This window comes from Cervus canadensis, chromosome 17 (assembly GCF_019320065.1).
Source record: "Cervus canadensis isolate Bull #8, Minnesota chromosome 17, ASM1932006v1, whole genome shotgun sequence".
Lineage (NCBI taxonomy): Eukaryota > Metazoa > Chordata > Mammalia > Artiodactyla > Cervidae > Cervus > Cervus canadensis.
Window position 1 is genome coordinate 6,935,542 of NC_057402.1, and position 6,534 is coordinate 6,942,075.

The window sequence follows — 6,534 nt, forward strand, 5'->3', positions numbered from 1 at the left end:
GGGACACCCGGGGCCCCGCCCTCGGCTCCCAGCCTTTGGCGCTCCAACGCCTCCAGCAGGAAGCTGCCTGTAACTCCACTCTACCCGGTGAGGGTGGATCACGCACACTGCAGACAGGGCAGCTTCATAAACAGTTTCACACAGGAAGCCGGCACGCGAGCTCCAAATAAGCCCCCGAAAGGAGAAGAAGACTGCTTTACCGCGGAATCAATTCACCTCTAATCCTAACGCTCTGCAAAGGTATTTTCTCATAACGACTCCATCATTCCACGAGACGGTGGGTAACAACCCGCCTCCCAGCTTCGCAGTCCGGCTCTTCCCCAGCGAGCGCGGGGCTCCCGCTGTTTGCAGCCAACCCCGCGTGGCCAGAGCACTCGGGCCTCCTTCAGAGTGACCGTGGGGAAGGGTCTGCCAGTCTGGGGAGCAGAGAGGCCAACGCTGAATTAGCCCCCCTCCACGCCTCCGGCCGCCACGGGATGGCCGCGTGTCTGTGGCTCAGACAGAGCACCAGCCAGCCGCCCTTGCCCCACCAGGGGCGGAGCAGGAGCCCTGGGGTCAGCTGGGCTCCTCGCCTCCTGCCGGCCATGCGGACTCCCTGGCCTCGTCCCCCGTAGACCAAGGGCGCTTCCTGGGTGCGCTTTGGTAGCACATGGAAGAATCACCTTTGTAATCACTTTTGGGCTTCCCTGATGGCTCAGCTGGTAAAGAATCTGCCTGCCAATGCAGGAGACCTGGGTTCAATCCCTGGGTTGAGAAGATCCCCTGGAGAAGGGAAAGGCTACCCACCCCAGTATTCTGGCCTGGAGAATTCCACGGACTGTATAGTCCATGGGGTCGCAAAGAGTCAGACACGCCTGAGAGAGTTTCACTTCACTTGACTTGCATTGAGGTCAAGGGCACGACCCCAGCAGTCCTTTCCAGTCTCACAAGGGCCCCACACGTCCGTGCAGACCTTAGCTGTGTGGACACCACCAGGGCCTTTCTCCTCACTTGACTCTCCCACCTGCTCCTGGATCTGACCCTGCGTCTCCCAGGCTGCTCCTCCAGCACCTGATCCTGCCATACAAGCTGGGAGCCTCTGGAAGGCTCGTGGTCACTGCGGACAGAAGCTGCCGCAGCCCCGGCTGCAAATGCCACGCCCCCCGCCCCCCGCCCCGCCCCCGTCCCTCTGCCCCCTAACCTGCCCCCCCCACCCCGACCTGGCCCCGCCCCCCGACTGGCCCCGCCCCTGACCTGGCCCCGCCCCATGCCCCTGCCCCCTGTCCACACCCCTTCCCTGCCCCCCGCCCTGCCCTGTGTGGGTCCCGCACGTCCTCCCATGAGCCGGTCACCAGTGTCCCCACTTGGGCCTGGCTCCTGCCTGTGATCGTCCACGGGCCAATTGCTTTCTCACCAAAACTTTGTAGCTGGTTTTACTGAGTAAATCAGAAAAGCCCAAAAAGTCCCAGAAGATGTCTGAAATGCAGATACTTCCCTGGTGGTCCAGTGGCTAAGACTGAGCTCCCAACGCAGGGGACCCGAGTTCAATCCCTGGTCGGGGAACTAGATCGCACATGCCAGAACAAAAAGATCCTGCATGCTGCAACTAAAATTAAAAAAAGATTCTGTGTGCCGAAACTAAGACTCGACACAGCCAGATAAACAAATAGCACATGGGAATCGTGTGGGCCAGGACATGCAGGGTTTTGGCCTTCTCAGGGTCCGGGCTCGAGTGAGCCAGTGCTGTGGACCCGTCGTGACCAAGCCTGGGACTCCCAGACGTGGGACACGGTCAGTTGGTGCCAGCCCTGTTGCCCCAGAGTCAGGGGCATCTCCCCAAGGGCTCAGCCCATGCCCGCCCACACAGCTGGCCCTGCTCTGATGCCAGGTTGGGGCCTGACATCAGGGCAGGAAGGGGGGTGGGGGGAGCAGCTCCCACGGCCACGGAGCCCAGGATGGAGTGGTTCCCCTGAGCCCCACACTCAGAGTGAGGACAGGGCAGGGGTGAGGCTGGGAGGCAGGCACAGCCTTGAAGCCCCCTCCCCACCCCCTGTGACATGCGTCAGCCCCCGCCAGCCCATCTCCTCAGCTCAGACCCCCACACAGGGTGCCCAGCCCACTGGTCCCCCGCGCCCTGGTCCCCAGCCTCCCTCTGCCTCTCCCGGACCCTGACCAACCCTCCCAGACATTTCCATCATCAGAGGCCTCTGGCCACCTCTCCCCACCCAGGGGACTCCAGCCCTGGCCACTGGAAGCTTCCCCAGCCCCGTCATTAACTGCCCCCCTCACCGCTCCCCGGGGACAGCAGAATGTCAGCCACCTCACACTGATATCCTCAGCCGGCTCTCGGGACCCAGGCTGGAGCTTTCCACCTTCATTAGCGAAGCACAGAGATGCACCCCCCCACCCACCCCCCCCAAGACCGTCCACAAGAGCTGAAAGCAAGGTGTTGGTGTGGACCAGCTGCTCCTCCAGGCCTGGTCAGAGTGACAGGTTGGATATGGCGAAGGCGCGGGACTGTCTGCAGACCGGGGGTCCGGGTGGACTGGATGGGAGCTGGAGAGCGAGACAGGCGGCGAAACCTGGAAGCAAGGCCGTGTGTCCTGCTGTCCTGCCGGGGGCGAGCCTGTGAGTCTGACGCTGAGAGAGGACGTGTCGCCCAAACCAGCAGCTCAGCGCCTGCGGAGGAGGGGGGCCCACGCCGGCCCACGGGCCCCCCGGGCAGGGCAGCTGCCGCTCAGGCTGCCCCGCCATTTCCTGCCGGAAAAAGCAGGGGCCACATGCGGCTGAGGGGGACAGGGCGGGACCCCCAGCCCTGTATCCCTGGAGTCTTCAGGGATGGCTCTGATCGCTGTCAACCGCTCAGGGAGTGTGGAATGACGCTCTAGGGTTGGTGGTTTCAGGAGCATCCTCTTGTTTCTTTGGCTGGCTGGGTTTGGTCTCTCTTATCCCTGTGGTTCTTCCCCCCCAGGTGAGGGGACCCCGCAGCCGCTGAGGTCACATGGCCGAGGGGGACGGTGGGGGCCGGGCCAAGGCGGAGGGCCAGTCTGCACGTCACTGGACCCACTGTGAGGGGCTCAAGCTCGATTCCATTCGCCCCCTGGCCTCTGGGAGCCCTCACGCGAATCCTGAGGGACCTGGGTCCCCGACACCCACGCCCACCCAGACCCCCCGCATCCCCCAGCAGGTCTGGCCCTGGCTCCTCTCAGCACAGCGTTTCTCTGGAGACCTGCGGACTTGTCAGGTCAGACGTTCGGGGAGGACTGTCTCTGCTGGGGGTGGAGAGGACCGTCTGAAGGACAAGCGCTCCCCGCCCGGGGCCCGCGGCTTGGGGCAAAGCCCAGGCCAGCACCCCAGGCCCGCAAGCCTGGGCCACGCAGACCCATGGGCCTCCAGGGCCCCACTGACCACCCACCTCTGGGCCCGCACCGCTGCGGACCAGGGCCCCGCGCCCGCCTGCCATCTGCAGAGCGTGGCCTTCGGAGCCCCCCGGAACCTAGACCGCCCCACGGGCAGCGCTACTGCAGGCCGACGTTCGCTGCTCTCGACGGGCAGACGCTGGCCCAGGGCCGTGCAGTCAGGGCGGGGGGCCTCCCCACTGGCTGGCACCAAGTCCTTCCTCATGCTCCCGCGAAGGTCCAGACAGCCGTGCACAGAGGCGCCAGGACACCCGCGGCCCTGCTCCAAACCCCGGCTCTGAGCTGCCCCCTGGGGCCCTGTGTGGGCATGTCCCCGCGGAGACCACGTCCTGGTTGGGCCAACACTAGGCCTACCCGGGGGTCCATCCACGAGGGGCCTGAGAGGCTCGGAGCCGTGCCCTGAGCTCACACACGTCCTCCCCCAGCGAACACACTCACTTTTGAGGACGGAGCACGTGCCCACGCTTGGGTGTAGGGTGGATGCACGATCCTGGTGTGTGAATCCAGGGCGTGTGTGATGGGTGTGTACACTCAACCCTGGGGCCAGCTGGAGCCAGGTCCCCGAGACCAAGAAAAGGAGGAAGTGTGAGTTGCTCAGTCATGTCCGACTCTTTGCAATCCCATGGACTGTAGCCCACCAGGCTCCTTCTGTCCATGAGATTCTCCAGGCAAGAATACTGGAAGGGGTTGCCATTTCCTTCTCCAGGGGATCTTCCCGACCCGGGGATGGAACCCGTGTCTCCCACACTGCAGGCAGATACTTTACTGACTGAGCCAGGGAAGCCCAAGAAAGGGAGTGACACCCACGAAACCGGGATCAGCCACCACGGGTGGCTCTGGCCAGGGGCCCAAGCCAGGGTCACCTGATGGCCCCACTAAAGCCCAAACGGACCCCCTCAGCAGCGCAGGCCACCAGCCCGAGCTCCCCTCTCCCACCCCCCACCACCACCATCGCCCCGTCGCCCAGACGCTGCCAGGAAAAACAGCTGTGACAGGCAGCTTTCCGCGGCCCCCGTCTCGGTTATGGCTTATGTACGGCCCCCCAGGCAGCTGGCCCTTGGGAGGGACGGGCTTTATAAATAAAATTTATCATTGTAATTACGGCTCCTGTAGAGAGCGGAGGACTTTTACGGCCTCCTGGAGGTCATGAATAATTTAGGAGAAGGGAGAAGGGGCCTCTCTGTTAGCGAACAATGGGGCCCAGAGGTTCCCATTACCACAGCTGCTGAGGACGCCAGGGCCCGGCACAGGGACCAGGGCCCCACCAGGCTCTGGGGGGACACCGCCTGGGCACCCCATCTTGTGAACAGAGGTCCTGGTCAGTGAGCAGATGCGGCCCTGACCGCCAGAAGCTGAGGATGACAGGCTGTGGCTCCCATGAAGGGCATTGATGGGGCAGGTCCAGGGCTGTGGCCTCGGGTGGACCCGCAACCTGCACCCACACCAGAGGAGCAGCGCCTCTCCTGGGCGCCCACAGGGGCCAGACCCAGCCTGCCTGACCTCCAGCTCCCCTCTGTCTGCACACCCCCACCACGCACACTACCCTGGAGAGATCCCGAAGGCAGGAAGCCTCCCTTGCTTGCCTCCAGTCACAGGGGACTCACCACCTCCCTGCCCGGCCTCTGCCCACCACGCCAGCATGACCTCATCACACAGCAGGGCTCGGAGCTTGTGCTCAGAGCCCCCCAGGGTTGTTCCCCCAGCCCTGTGGCTTTCTGTACCATCTCTGAGATGGCTGGTTCATTGGCTGTAGCTTTTGTAACAAACTGCCACAAACCCTTCGACTTAAGCAACAGAAACCTATCCTCTCAGGGTGCGGAGGGGCCCTAAGTCACGCTGTTGGCAGGGGCACATGGCCTCTGGGGGCTCGAGGGGAGGCCCCACCCACGCCTCTCAGCCTCTGGGTGGCTGCGAGAGTTCTGGGCTCGTGGCCCCTTCCTCCAACCTCTGCATCTGTGATCACATCACTGCTTCCTCTTCTGTGTTAAATGTCCCCCCTGATGGGGACACACATGGTGGCCCCAACTTTATTGACATTCACAGGCTTCAGACCAGTGATACAGCTGTGTTTTGGGGGACCAGTTTTTCAAGCTACCAAGAGGGTGACCCTAAAGTCACACCTCCCACTAGAGTCACCTTGCACCAGACATGTACATCCAACTCCCCCACCCCAGGAGCCCCACACACATCTCAAATTAACTGGCTCTCATCTCTTAATCCCATAGCACCCCCAAAACCTGCAGCATGCCATCTGCCGAGGGTCAAAATAATGCCCCCCAAAAATGTCCACGTGCAAACCCCCTGAATCTGTCACGTTAGATCACACAGCCAAAGGGAATTACATTGAGGACAGAATTAAAGTTGCACGACTTTAAAATGGGGAGATGATCCTGGACTAAGGGGGGCAGGGCAATGTAGCCACAGGATCTTTATTGTTGAAAGGGGGTCGGTGGGGGGTTGGAGCGGCTCGAGGGGGTGCTCTGAAGATGGCCGGGGCCATGGACCGGAAAATGTGAGTTGTGTCAAGGCAACGTGTGTGCAGACGCGTGTGTGACAGCGGCCGCTGGCCACACCTACACCATCCTCCCAGCAGTCGGGTCTCTCCACGCCTCTGAGACCTCGTTCCGTGGGGGCTGCCACGTGAGCCAGCACATCAGGAGCTGGTCTGGGGTGGGGGCTGGGGGAGAGCGGGCGCCAAGACTGGGCCAGGCCGGCCCCTCAAGGCTGTGTGACTTCGGGCAAGTCACCTTCTCTCTCTGACCTGCATTTTCCTCTTCCACAGGTCTGGGGCGGCTCAGCGCCTGCCAGGCAATAGGACACAACAGAGAGCTGAACCCCCAGCTCCCGGCCCAGGACAGACCCTGGGAAAGCCGGGCCCTCAGCCCCGCGGCCCCTCTGCCCCAGGCAATGCTGGGCCTCAGACGTGGGGCCCTGAACCTGCAGCCTGGGATCTGTGCTCTGCCCTTTCCTCCAGAGACCCCCAAGGCGGGATGTGTGGGGTGCAGGAGCAGGGGGCAGGGCGGGCCCCTGTCCGTTCCGGGCTTCGCTCCAGGCCAGGTCAGTCAGTGGCTGGACACTGTGACCACCCCGCCCGGCCCCGACATCGGGCCCCCATCTCCTCTCCCCACAGCACTCT